This window comes from Callorhinchus milii, unplaced genomic scaffold (assembly GCF_018977255.1).
Source record: "Callorhinchus milii isolate IMCB2004 unplaced genomic scaffold, IMCB_Cmil_1.0 Scaffold3, whole genome shotgun sequence".
Taxonomy (NCBI): domain Eukaryota; kingdom Metazoa; phylum Chordata; class Chondrichthyes; order Chimaeriformes; family Callorhinchidae; genus Callorhinchus; species Callorhinchus milii.
The window spans coordinates 54,080,150-54,095,275 of record NW_024704744.1 but is presented as its reverse complement, the minus strand read 5'-3'; the positions used below and the strand labels follow the sequence as shown (position 1 = coordinate 54,095,275).

The 15,126-nt window shown below is 41.2% G+C and overlaps 1 long non-coding RNA gene across 1 annotated transcript in view; it reads left to right on the top strand.

The window, feature by feature from the left end:
• Positions 1-14,129, top strand: part of LOC103178942 — a 45,669-nt gene extending 31,540 nt beyond the window's left edge. Inside the window, exons 3-4 of the long non-coding RNA XR_487920.2 lie at positions 12,013-12,078; positions 13,351-14,129. This is a non-coding gene — a long non-coding RNA (uncharacterized LOC103178942). The remainder of the gene's footprint in view (positions 1-12,012; positions 12,079-13,350) is intronic.
• Positions 14,130-15,126: the final 997 nt, after the last annotated feature.

Below are 15,126 nucleotides of genomic sequence, written 5' to 3'. Positions count from 1 at the left end.
GAAAGTACCAGGAGGGAATAGATGGCCTGTCAACTCCAGATGTTTACTTGTGGTGGTAAGTTTGTGTTATTGGTATTTTTTTCTCTCCAATGTGCATCAGCTGTCAATTAGCAGGTCAGCCTTTGTTTTGGAATGCAAAAAATAATATCTGAGGTGCTGCTTATACAAATCGAATGATCTACCCTGAGTTGAATTCCTGAAAAAAATAAAATCCAATAATAATTGCATTTAACTTGCATTTGTATAACGCCTCTCACGCAGGGTAGCATCACAGAGCATCCCAATACCCTCCCTTATTGGTGGTTTCTTTGGGATATTTGCAAAAAGGGTTTTCTAAAACATCTTAATCCTGGAAGCACAATTGTGATCCCCATTTGCTGCCAAAGTGCAAAAACAATTTATGAAACACGATCTCCTGATGCCTGCCTGTTCCGATTTTCTTCCTTAATGTTTGACTCAACCTTTGCATCAATTTAAGGTGACATCTGTCACACTACTTTTCCGTACACTTGTCATTGGAGGAGAAACTCCACCTTGTTCTAGATTTCTTCTATTTTCTCAGCATTTCAGAGCGTTTAGAATTTGGTAAATTGTTAAAGTCAGTGTTAACCTTAAAACTTTTTTTATAGTCCTTTAAAGAACCACCAGAAATTACCAACGCTGAGCAGGGAAGGTTCTTTCTAGCTGTATAAGCAATACCCCTGATATAAAGAAAAGGTTTAAGATCTGAAGTGAACCATCTGTTTGGGTGACACTTATCTGATTGACAGCCAATGCCGATTGGAGAAAAAAAACACATCAATAATACAAATTTACCACATCGAGTAAATCATCTGAGGAGCTGACAGGCCAACCAGGACTCCTGGTACTTGCTGTTCCCTTTGACATAAGGCACTGTTTTGTCAGATAAGACATTTATTGCTAACTTTTCTGTGTAAACTTTGACCACAAGGCCTTGCTTTCTAACCTCCTTGTTTTGTCTGATCTACTTTCGAAACGCATCACACGATGAGAGAGACCTGAGTCCAACAGAAATCAAACCAACGTGGAAGTGGGTTGCCGAGTTAATTTGATACTATGTAAAAGAAAAGATTGAAAAACATAATGGAGGCAGGTAGCATTTTAAAGAATAATCTTTGAGGCTATGGGGATTTTTTTTTACAGAGGATGAAGCAAGAAGCAGAAGAAAAATGTAAAAGATGACGGATGGAATTTTTTAAGACTACTGAAAGAGGTTTAGACTTATTGGATAAATTTAAATCTGGGTCTAGATTTTCTCATGTAACATTTTAAAGGTTCAGAATTTGTCAAATCCTTAAATGCAATCTTAATTTTGAAGCCAGTTTTCTGTAAGTTCTTTTAGGAACTACAGAGAGGGTAAGAACTTAAGGGAGAGTAATAGAGCAACAGACCCCAATTAAACTTTTAGAGATTAGAAAATAACAACAATTCACACTTATAAAGTGCCTTTCGTGTAGAGTGGGAGCCTGAGCTCGGAAGGAGATGCGGGGGCTGGTAGTGGAGATTTGAACTCAACTTATTTAAAAATTTAGTCCAGCCTCCCATTTGCTTTGTTTATTGCTGCCTCGCACTGCACTGACATAGTGAATGATGAGTCAACTAACACTCCTATATCTCTTTCACCTTCACCCTTGACAAGTTCTAACCCATCCATAGAGTACGTGTCTCCAGTTATTACTTGCTATATGCGGTACCTCGCCAAAAACATCACAAGCTCCTGTTACCCACCCTTTCATCACCTCCCACGCATCCCCCCACCCACCCCATCTTCACCTCAGATTCCAAATTTAAAAAGGTTATGGACCTCCTCACATCAAAAATAGATAACATCTGTATCCTGTATCCTCTTCCTCCACTGTGCCCCAATCCTGCTCCGATGTCCTCTACAACCTCCATATCTATTGCCCCTACTCTACATTGCTTTGTTTCCATTTCTCGCTTGTCCCCCGCAACCATCATCACTTACATGAAACTCACCACCTGTTGCCGTGACCCCTTCCCCTCCCAGCTGCTAACCATCCAACCGCCCTCCTCTGCCCCCTGCTGGCGGACTATTCAACATCTCCCTCTCCGTCCGGCACTGCCCCCCTCCCCTACAGACTGCTGTCATCACCCCCTGCAAAAAAAAAACCTGTTTTGATCTTCCTTCCTTCCGTTCTTGTTTTCTTTCTCTCTGCCCACCCCCTTCCTGGAACGCATTTTTGCCACCCAATTTTGCTCACCCGTTTCCCTCCACACCCTACTCAAACTCCTCCATACTGCCCACATCACTGAGACAGCCCTCGTCAAAGTTTCTGAGCGCAGGACTCCCTCTGCATTCCTCCACCATATTGCCTGCCTCTGTCTATATCTCACACCCAATGCTGCTGCAACCCTCATCCACACTTTCATCACCTTCCAAATCGATTTCTTCAATGCCCTTCTCACTAATCTCCTCAACTCCACCGTTCTCAAAGTCCAACTTTGAATTCTCTAATTCAAAACTCTGCCACCCATATCCTCACCTGCACCAAACTCCACACCCCCAGCAACCCAGTGCAGTACTTGCTAGACTTCCCTGGCTCCTTGTTTCATAACAAATCAATTTCAATATCCTCACACTCATCTATAAATTACTTCGTGTCTCAGCACTTCCCTAACTCTCTGACCTGCTTACACCCCACTCCTATACCCACCCCCTTCACTCGACTGGCTTGGTCCTTTTTGCACATCCCTTGACCCCTCCACTGCATTGACTGTTATTTGCCAGTCATTAGCCCATGTGCAAACCCCATTTCTTTGTGACCATTGATTCCAGAATTCGAGTCTACCCCCCCAATTGGTGATATCTGCAAATATAAGTACCTTACACTGGGCCTGTGAATCCAGGTTGTATTCAAGGAGCAGGATGGGTTTGGATCCCTGAAACTCCCTCATATACAAAGTGTTGAAGAAACCCTAACCCAAGGGAGTTTCTCCGAGTGTCTGTGCCATTAATCTCCCAGATAAAATTGGTCATTCATCTGATAACTGTGGGGTATTGCTGTGTACAAATTGGCTGCTGCGTTCGCCTATAAAATACACAGTCACTACATTTTACAGTAAATCCTGTGGAGCATTTTGAGACTCTATATCAGATGAAAGGACTATTTTAAAGGATTATTAAATGGTTAAGTGTGGTTGCATGTATAAATTGACCAGACTTTCTTTGTATATAACATCTCCCAGGCATTTGCATTGTGTTGTTTTAGTTTCAACCGCCTTGTGTTCTGTGGTTGTCTTCTGGATGGTATATTTGCGTCAAACAGTTCTACTGGTGCCTGTTTTCAAAGGAAATGCTTCATTAACAATAACTGGGTTTCCAATGCTCACACACAGTCTGAAAACATGTGTCTGGCTTTAGGTAGGTTTAAAAAAGCATCACATGTAATAATACATTTTATGTAGGTGAAATTTCTGATCTTGTCAATTATCCTGGAAACAATTTTAGCAAATTAAAAAAAGACTTTCATTTTTGTTTGCCGATTGTGCATATCAGAATTAGAAATGATTGCAAGAGTGAGGCAACAATCTTTGTGATATTAAGGGACTAATCTCAAGTAATTTCTACAATGGAATATACCAATCACCTACTCACTTCCATGTACAGTATAGCCATAAGTATTTATAATAATGATAATTGCATATGATATGACACCTAAAACACCAATGTCTCAAAGTTCGCCACAGATAATTACAATAAATGTAACAGTTGTTACTATTTTTTAGGCAAATATGACAGCCAATTTGCACACAGCAAGGTCCCACAAACAGCCATGAAATGAATGCCCAATTTATGTGAAGAATTCCAGGCCAGGACACCAGGCAAAACTCTTCACTTTTCAAACCAGTTTGAGAGATTGTGTAAGATTAATTAGCTGTTTGTGACTATCGAGGTGTAATAGCAGCTCTCCACAGTCTGCGTCTGAGCAGACAGTAAGTGAAAGTTTTTCATTAGCTGCATTTGTTTTGTATGACTGTTGCAGCAATGAGAAGTAATATGTGGTTTTAACAGAAACCCTCATTCAAATATACTATGGGATGGGATCAATGCATTTTTGTTTTAAGGTAACCTTGTGTCTATTGGCCACAGATACCCATTAATTCTTTTAATGCCCTATCTATACTCCACCTTTAGCTTTAATTTGATGTAAATTTCTATATTTTAAGTGGAGAATTGGAGTCCTATAGTATAGTGGTTAGCGCGCTCGCCTTGCAAGCGAAAGGACCCGGGTTCGATCGCCGGCTGGGGAGAAACCTTCAGCAAGTTTCCTTATTCCACACCCTTCTGATTACCCTCTATCCCCCAGTGCCTTCGCCGCCTCCTCCCTTTCCTCCTTCAAGGCCGGTCTCAAGACCTTTCTCTTTGACTGTGCCTTCAGCTCCCCTCTCGACTCTCTACCCCCTCCTCGCTCCCTCCCTTCCCTCCCCTCACCATTTCCTCCTTGCTCGGGTCCTGACCCAACTGTACAGCGCCTTGGGACGTCCTCCCGATGTGAAAGGCGCTCTATAAATGGAATCTTGTTGTTGTTGTTGTTGTACTCAGCAATAAGTAGGAACCCAATTGTTAGTTGATTGGTGGATCGCTTTCTGGGGTAATAATTTGGTCCATGAATTTGGACACTCCTGTGCGCAATTGGCTGCCGTGTTTCGCCCACAAAATATATAGTCAATTCACTTTACAGTATATTCTGTGAAGAGCGTTGAGACGTCTCAATGGCATGATAAGGCACTATATCATATGGAAGGATTATTATAATTTAAAGGCATTGTTCTTCTTTAGAAGGTGGTTTTGAATAGAATTGCTGGTACAGGCTGCAGCATGGATCTGTTGATACTGCGGTTGGCTCCAATGAACCTTTTGCAAAATAAAAGTTTAAAAGTTTTTGGACGGTTCTATGGACCTCCCTGAAGCATTTTATTGTTATTGAAAAGCCAGGCACACTCCAGGCTATTTAATATCATTAAAAACCTAACCAGTGTATGTTGTGTGGTTAGTTATGTATATACAAAGCTCCTTCAGCTCCAGGTGAGAAGGATTTAGACACTGTAAGGACACTGCAAATTATTTTTCAATCTGCTGTTGGAGGCAATGTCAATTGCTCCAGCAGCATAAAAGGGTAATTAGAAGGGTAAATACAGCCATGTGACCTGCTTGAAATGTGAGAAGAGATTATTTGCGAATGGTGTCAGTAAAATGGTGCCACTTCGCATCAGTGGAGCTGAAGGTTTACCAGTGAAATGTTTCACTGCGAATGATCATACAAGATTAATGAAACAAAAACAGAGAGAGCTGGGAAAGCTCAGCAGGTCAGACAGCATCTATGGAGAAAGGAAAGTGAGTCAATGTTTCGGGTCCACGTCCCTTCGAAACGTTGACTAACTTTCCTTTCTCCATAGATGCTGCCCGACCTGCTGAGTTTTCCCAGCTCTCTCTCTCTCTTCTTGTTTCAGATTTCCAGCATTTGCAGTATTTTGTGTTTTGATGCAAGATTAATGTTTGCTTACTTGATCATTTTTTAAAAAAAATTCACTTCACTCATCACCTGATAATAACTTCCCCTTTGATCCTTCTGATTTAATCAGTAACAGTTGAAAGAATAATCTTTTGTAAGAACAATTTCATTTAAAGATTTGTTTTAGTCGAATACAGACATTGCTTTTAAGAACAACAAATTACAGTTGTATTGCGTTTTTCACGTTGGGAGGACGTTCCAAGGCGCTGGACAGTCAGGGATTTGGACCTGAGCTGGGGGTTGGGATCAGGAGGGGTGGAGGGCAGGGAAGGTAGGGGTAGGAGGGTGACTGAAGGCGCAGTCGAAGAGGAGAGTCTTGAGACGTGCCTTGAAAAAAGCAAGGGAGGGAGCAAGGTGAAGGGACTGTGGGATGGAGTTCCAAAGTGTGGGGGCAGAGAAGCTGAAGGCCCCACTGCTGATGGTAGTTCCAAGCTGCGATGATTAGATTGTTGTCTGTCAGCAAAGAGAGTCGCTGTTTCAGGTTCTATCCCCAGGTGTCATTCCTACCCCACATCTGGTCCCTGACCAAGGCCACTTTCTTCCACCTCAGTCACACTGCTCACCTCTGACAGTACCTTCTCCCAATTACCGTTCTCCCTATTACAGAACGGATCAATTTGAAGATCATCTCACTCGTCTACAAATCCGTCATACCCTCGGACCTCCCTACTTTTCCGAGCTGCTTACTCCCCACACCACCAATAGCCAACTCTGCTTGGCTGGCTTTGGCCTCCTCCTTGTTACGCGTCCTCTCCGCTCCACCATTGACGGCCGTTTTTTCAGCCACTTTTCCCCAAAACTTTGGAACTCTCTCCCTCAATCCCTCTGCCTTGCCCCCTCTTTCAGATCGCACCTGAAGACCTTCCTCTTTGACCATGTTTACGGTCACCTCCCCCCGGCTCAGCGTCCAGCTCCACCTCTGTTATGCACTCCAAGACTCACCCCACGTGAAGGGCGCTATGTAAATTCAAGTTGTTGTATTTCAGGTCGTCTTCATATTCCAAAATGTGGTTAGGAATACGATTGTAAGATTCGTTTTTCATTAGTTATCACTTTTTTTCCCATTTCTTACAAAACTCAGCAATGGTGTACTTATTAATTTTAAATAATGGGGATTTATTACAAGATTCTCATTGACATTAGCAATCTTTCTGCTAGCAGTCAGTGTATGACAAATGATAGCAACAGGAACATTTTCCAAAAAGACTAGCTTTAATTATAAAAACAGAGGTACTGTAATTTAACGGGAGCAGCAACTGGTTTGGTTAGACACCAACCGTTGACTTACTGTCAGTTCAACTAAGATGCACACAGTAGTTATACTGTCTATACATAAGTTTCACAAACGCTGCATCATTGTCAGTTTCATTGAAAAGCAAAATATATGTGAAGCCGAATCCATATCAGCTTTTAAAAGGCAAGTAGACAAGATGCTGAGCTGCATTGAGTTGAGATCCCCAGGCGTTGTGAGATAGTATGACTACATAAGCTAGGACCCTTCAGCCTTCAAAAGAGATGCTTCAGAGAAGACCTTATAGAGTTTATAACCTAGAGAAAGTAAACACACACAGTACTTTCCGGTATTTAAAGTTAGGAGGCTGAGAGGACACATGTTCAGGTTTGTTTATGTCTATTTTTGGGCAAACACTAGGAAGTATTTCTTTTCACAGACAGTAATAGAGCCTTTATAATATAATCAGCATATGACTAGGGAAATGTTTTACAAAACTGGTGATCACAAGGGTTGTAATAATAATAAATAATAATAATCCTTGCATTTAATATAGCGCTTTATCACTTATTCAAGACATCTCGAACAGCTTTACAGAATATACTGTAAAGTGAATTGACTGTATATTTTGTGGGTGAAACTCGGCAGCCAATTGAGCACAGCAGTGTCCCTCAAACAGTTGTAGATTGAGTGAGCAAATTATTATTATTATTTTGTTTAAGGTATTATTACCCCAGGAAAAGCGATCTGCCAATCGACTAATAACTGGGTTCCTACTTTCTGCTAGGTAAATAGAGATGTGTGGAGAAAGGAAACTTGCCCAATGTTTTCCCCAGGTTCTCTCACTTACAGGACGAGTATTCTAACCTTCAGGACTCTACCATAGAACTGAAAGGAAAAGAATATTTCACTGAGGCAAGAAAACGCTTACCCATGGTATGCTCTTAACACAGTATTTGTAGTTTAGAAAATTACTACAAGTTAGGCTATTTGATGATGTCTTCCCCATTAGCACTGTTATTGATATTGCCAGTGTAAAAGAACTGCTAAGTAGGGGTGCATTGCTGCCGGAGCAGTACAGAGCTGTGCTCCGGCACTTCATAGATAAATGTCTGTGTGGATGAGTGAGGTGTGTTTTGCATCTTGACACAGTAAAGAGCAGTAGCGTCATGACACAAAATACATAAGATGTCACTTGTTGCTCTGGTGAGTTGGCTCACGTTATTGTCTATGGAGCGATAAGTGATGTCTTCTGCATTTCGCATCACGATGCCACTGACCATAACAGCGTCGTGACATGATCGTATGTATTACACGGCTAAAGAGAAACAAAGAGACAAGTCAAGGAGAGCGAAGGGCAGATTGCTGGATAGGTGGATGGTCCAATGGGAGTGCGGGATGGGTTGATGGACAGGGGCTTGGTCCAATGGACAGGGCCTGGGGTGGGCCCGGGCTGAGTAACGAACCTAAACTGATTTTTTTAAAAACATAATTAAGGTTATGAAAAGTCAACTAATTTCATTAAAAGTTGCAGTTTTGTGACTTGTCGCAGCAAGGCTTAAAAAATCTCCAACAGACCTAAAATATCGCTTAGACCCAGCAACAAAATCACTAAATTGGCAATGCACTATAATTATCATGAAGAACAGTTTAGTTCAACCACAATTTCCAGTGATCGCCAATAGAACTCTGATTCTGCAGGGCTCTGGCACTATAACATTTAGCCCTGCATCACTGCGGATCAGTGGCGTATTTAATACAGTATTGGACTTAAACTGTTCTTCATGATAATTATAGTTAGAGCAAAAGCAGAAATAATCATAATCTTTGTATTTGATATAGCACCTATTACATCAAAACATCAGAATTTGTTAAGTAGAGGGTATGTGTATTTGTAAGGAAGTATTGCAGTCAATTTACGCATAGCAATGTCCTAGAAACAGCCAGGTGATGAATGACCAGTTTATTTGGAGGATTGTTGTCAAGGACACTAGGGGAAACTCCATTCTCTTTAAGAACAGTGTCAATCGATCATTAACATTCACCTGAACAGCCAGATGAGACCTCGGTTTAATATCTCATCCAAAAGACAGCACCACCATCACCGACAATGCAGCACTACCTCCACTTGTGCCCTGGAGCATCAGTCTAGACTGAGCTTCAAGTCCTGATGTGAGTCTTGAACCAACAAATCTTCAAAATGGTGAACCAGGCAGTGCGATACATGATTGTTATCACCAGGAGAGTAGTACCGAGAGGTACTTTCTTTGCTTATCACTTAGTAATTTTATGCAATCAAACAATGCTCAAAATGCAACATGATTTGTTGTGTGTGTATCCTTCTCTGATTCTATCATGTGGTGTTTGGATGTTGAAAGAAAATCAATTTTGTGGATTGTAATATGATACATAACAGTGTTGTTTCAAAAGTAGCAAAGATCTTTTTGCTTATGTTTATGTAACAAAATGTTTTAAAGTTTATTAAGTTTGATGGATGTTGATGTTTTCATAACTAAGTTTCCTGCTGCTTCCCGTTTTGTTTTTATGTATCTTATTTTCCTGTTTGACTTGTTATTAGCCGTGGCTTTAGCTCTCAGGCTCATGTAAATAGTGAAGCAGCCCTGAAACAAACACTTCTTTTGTGTATGTCACAAAGGCCATCACCATAGCAAAAAAANTCATCTGACCTAAGAATGTATCTTGGATCAGTGCCATACTTTCAACACGCAGATAACTAGGTCTCTAAGGAGGAGCTTGTAAGGTCTTGTGTTACTCCCATTGATTTGGATATTTGCATAATGTCTGGAAAACCAGACATCGTCTAATAGCGGTGTTGTTTTAACATGGCAGCTCGAAAATAAGCCATTTTTAAAAAATGTCCCTTGCTTTTACAACCTAGCCTATTTTATTTTAAAATGTGAAACTAAAATTGCTGCTCCTTTCAATTTCTTGTAACTGTTAACGGCACGATAAAGCAGCAAGGGTAACAATCGTTACTTTTCAGGCTCTCCGGGTGCTACCCCGTGCGAAGGGCGCTATAGAAATGCAAGTTGTTGTCGTTTTCTCTCTCCCATATCAACAACAAAGTTGGAATTATGCAACATAAAAGAACGTCTCAGAGTGCTTGACCAAAACCCACCCGATTCATTTGACACTTTCTGTTTTTAAAAAGATTGTGTATTCAATCAGTTTTCCTATTTTCTCTCCGCTGACATACGCCTGTCAGCCTCTGGTCTGGCTCCTCAGCCAAATTGGTCACAGTAAACTGCTAGGACGCGGTTCCACAATATCTGGTTGTCCTCCGATAGCCCTCCCCGCCCCATCACGGCCAAGCATGACTTCTCCCCACTCGTCCATTACTCACCCACACAACTAATAGAGGGTGCTATAGAGGGATCACGAGCAGGACCCCTGACTGGTTTCCCTTCTCTAACCCTGAGAAAGACAATTTAGCATTCCCATTCCAGCCTCAAAAGACACTAGGAAACTGTTCACAGATCGGGATTCGAACCAGCGAGCTCCTGGTCTGCAAGTTGCAGCTCCATCCTGTCCACCTTTGTGCTGTGTCCATTTGACACCGTCTCTTTACTGTTGGTAGGAAGTCGTTGGCACAGATTAAGTGTAAATAAGTGTTTGTGTATATAACAACAGTTGTTACACTGCAACAAGTAGTTCAATGTGCGAAACACTTTGAGGTGATCCAGAACAAGTATTATTATCGATGTTTAGAAACCTAAATGTTTATTTATGCAGAAAACAAGTTTTTACGTAGCACTGGCCTGTAGCTACCCTTATGGTGATGATAGGCATTCTCCTGGGTCACATTAAAAGACAATTTGAAATGTGGTGAATTTTGTATTGTAGGATTTTGTGACTTAACCCTCCCACTCCCCACCCCCAATATTGGGTTTGGACAATTGCTGGTATTGTGTTTGAAATACCTGCTACTTCATTTGAATATGACCTTGCTCAGTAAGTAATATTCCTAGGTTTCAGATGGCTCCTACAACTTATTCAGATCTGATGATCTGAAAATCATACAATGTTTATGAAATGATGGATCCTATATGACACTGTTGAACTTTAGGCCTAAAAATACTCATAGCTTCCATGTTTTTTGTGTTTCAGTTCCTTTGTTCACCAGAGAAAGACTTTCAGAGCAGAAGAAATACGTATATTTATGTTAAATACTCACATGTCCAGCATCAGACATAAGCAAAACATGACTTGAGATTTAGTTTTAGTAAATCCATTCCCAACCTGTTAATGATCCACATCCAAGGCGCTACTGCGCGTGAAGTTTGCTATATAAATGCAAGTTTTTGTTGTGGTTGAAAAGTGGCATTTTCAGTGCAAAGTAAAACCATTGCAACTGAATTTCTTTCTAACTGAATAACAAATTTTAGTTCCATATTTCTCCATCTTAATTTAGAGAAGGGAGTTTCTCCCGCTATCCTGCCCAATAATCCTTCAGGTAAAAATTTTAATTCACTTAATGGCTGTTTGTGGGATGTTTACTGTGTCCAATTTGGCTGTCATGTTTGCCTACAAAATACACAGGGTGCACACTTGACAGAAATTCCTTGAGGTGTTTGTGATGTTTTGTTGATGTGATAAATAGCTCTATCAAATGAAAGGATTATTATTATTCTTTAAACATTTTTTGACATAATAAATCCACGGAGGAAGGGATCCCTGGGTCTAAGAGGGTAAATGCAACATGAAATATGGTACTGGCCCATTACAACCATGGAGGTCCCTAATTCAGTCCCTAATCTGTACTGAATTACTTCATCTCAGCCAAGAAATTGAAGATACTGCAATTGGTTACGGTGCCTCTTTCCGAGCTAGGGGGAAATCAATCAGAGTTTCCCACAGCTTTACAAAGAAAGTATAGGTGTGCGGCTATTGGGTAAGATTTGGACTCCAAATTTGGGCTACGGTCACTCAGTATCTCTGCTTACACAGGAAGAATAAGTAGCTTGGGATGCAATACCAAAAAGAATAAGTAGCTTGGGGTGCCTGTGACCAAACATCGTCAAATGATCTTGTTTCAGAGCAGATGTTCTGTCCTTCAACATAATGTGTTTAATGTATTTTTTGGTTCCCGGAAAAAATCCTCACTCAGATTCCTCTTAAAGAAATCCACTTAGAAATCACTGTGTGTTAGACACCATCGCTTTCGCAGTAACCAGTCTGATATGCATTTCCAACTCACTTTTGCAGATTCCAAAGGCTATCAGATAAAGGAGCAGGATGTGAATTAAAGAACCGGATATGCACCACATGCAGGTAAGATCGAGTCAATCAAAATAGCAAACAGTCCACTAGAATAAGATCACAAGAGTGATTCAGATGAAGTTCTCATCCTTCACAAATCTGTGTACTCAGCCTTGTTGACTTTTTTTTAACATTTTTGTTCACTCAAACAAACAAGGTGATGAAGGTTCCATAGTCTTCACATTGAGAATGCAGCAAGGAAAGAACTCTGCTCATTTTTTTTTAATTTAAGGTGTTTGCTGGCATTACTGGGGTGAAAAATGCTGCATGTGAAGCAATACATATCACCATGATAATTATCACAATCCCAACTAACCTTCAGTTAACAAATGGAGTGGGATTTGAATCTGGGATTTGAACCTAGTGCTTTGGCCTGAAGCTCCCAGCCACTGCCAGGGTCATTGCCAATTGCAGAGAGTAGCGTTTCTTTCATGGGATAAAGGTCTGACTCACAATTAGTGCATCACATACCACATTTAATAATAATAATAATAATCCTTGCATTTGATACAGCGCTTTTCACGTCGGAAGGACGTCCCAAAGCGCTTCACAGAACACACTGTAAAATGAATTGACTGTATATTTGTGGGCGAACGCGGCAGCCAATTGCGCACAGCAATGTCCCACAAACAGTCGTGGATTGAAAATGACCAATTTATTATTGGTTTTGGTTTTGGAGGGATTATTATTAGGTGTGTGGAGTAAGGAAACTTGCCCAAGGTTTCGCCCTCTGCCTGGAATTGAACTCAGGTCTCTCACTTGCAAAGCGAGTGCTCTAACCACTGAGCTACAGGACTCCACATTTGTCTCCCCACCTGTTAAATAATGGCGAGATTGAGTTTGGTGAATGAAACAGAAGTGAATTTGAAGAGTTAATCTCAGGGTTAATGAGGCGCAGTGCTTAACTTGAGTGTCGTGCGCGGAACTGGAGTGTGCAATTGATTGACATAGAATGGATTGGGTACAATGAGATCTAAAGCCAGTGGCTGAGGAGAGGAAGTGGTTGTGTTGTTTGAAACTGTACACCCAGGCACGGCATGATATTTAATCTGGAACTGCGTGTATGTCAGACGTCCATTGTGAGAACAGAAGCTGATGGTGGAGATGGTTGTCGTGCTGCTGTTGTTGCTGTTTTGTTGTTTATGTTTACTGTCAGATTTGCCGAGGTCAGCCATTGCCAGCAGTGAGATGTTATGAAAATTGCAAAGCCACTGAAATGAGCAGACTCTTGTTATATTTTTTAAATAGAGGCCAAGTTATTTTTATCCCTTTTTTTTCTCACAGAAGTTACACATCTCCCTAAAATAATTGATACATCGATCAGTTTACTGTGGTGACAGCAATAACAAATTGTTATTTAAATGCTATTTACGGGACAGAGAGAATGTTCAAAGCAATGCACCTATTTGTTTCTCTCTCTGGATCCATCCATTGGTAAAGCTTGTCCAATGCCTCAGTGAAGCTATGTATGAACAAGAAAGGCCTTGGGTCTGAATCCTGGTCTGTTGGTCTGGCCGGGACAAGAATAGTAATGCTACAACTGGCCTCAGTATCCTGGAGAGTGTAATCAGCTCGCATTTCCATTCCTGATCACTGTAAAGCGATCCCCACAAGAGATGCATAAGTGCAGCACTTCAAGATCACCAGATGACACTCACTGGCATGCATGACGATTGACTGGCACCCGAGGAACCACAGCTTCAATAGAAAGAAAAATCAAGTTAAATGCTTTCTGGAGAGGAAGCAGAGAGGAGAAAATTGGTGAAGAAAAATGATCTGTCTGCATGATGTGGGTGATATGCTTCATGATATGGAAGGAGTCCCCACTCAAATTCCTTATCAAGCAGTCCGCTTGGAAATCACCATGTATCCGTAATTTCATGTTGTGTGGTCAAAAATTAATAAATAGCTTTCCATGATTGAACTTGTGGCATTTGCAAAGACTCGAACACCAAGATCTTTTAGATCTAGTGCTGACGTGATATCATTACACAGCTCTGTCACATAAATCTTCCAACAAGATTGCTGTCAGTACACAGTTTGTAACATTTAAAATATTTTTATACCTAAGATGATGACAGTTCTTGCATTTGATACAGTGCTTTATTATGATGCAGAAAACAGATATAAGCAGAAACCTTCAGGAGGTACTGAATGCATTTATTTATCTAATTTCTAATTTCTAACTTCTACAAACTTCAGCCAAAGGAAGCTTCTGGCACCTGGCAGGAGGAGATTGGTGTTTGAGTGGAGTGACATAGTTCTGGCCTGAGATAAATCCAGGTACTGGCAGGATTCCCTGTCCACAAATCAATTTAGAAATCTCACCAATTACCCTCCCTCGCTTCTCACTCCCTTCCTCCCTCCTTCACAATGGTCCATTCAGCCACATGTACCGTGGTGCAGATGCTGACAAAAAATTATGAAGTACAATCAATAAGGTGTCTAGACTATACTGTTGGCCATTGAATAGTGTTTTGTTGACTGGCTGCCTTTTACTGTGATGAATAACCGAATTGCGCTGTGCTGTGTTTACTGGTTACATTTTACAAAGAATCTTGAAGGCACTGATAAGGTGGGTGGAGTGAGTGACACATCCCGAAGAAATTACCTTGGCTGTGGGTAACAGGTATTACTTAACTCTCGCCGACACAGTGTTCAATTATGGCTGAAAATAACATCCATGTTGAAGGTACAGAGGATGATCAAACCTGTTAATTAATACCGTCTGTTTGAGGGAGCGAGGTAAGTGGGAAATCCTTGGGGTGGAACTGGCTCTAAGAAGACACACCTGGCAAAAGCCCTTGGTAATTCTACACCGTGGTGATTCATCAGTCTGTCTAGCTCATCAATGAGGCCTGGAGAGCCAAGTTGTTGGGTGGAGTGTTCCTAGCTGGACAAATCTTGTGTAACTTACCAGTGCTTTGTCGTGGTATTTATTGTTGTGCTTATATAGTTATGGCTGATTTGCACTCACCATGTCCAACTGCCTTACACAACCAAATCCTTTCTTTTGGGTGTCTCTTCTACACGGCTCTGCTACAGTGTGAGCAGCAAAAA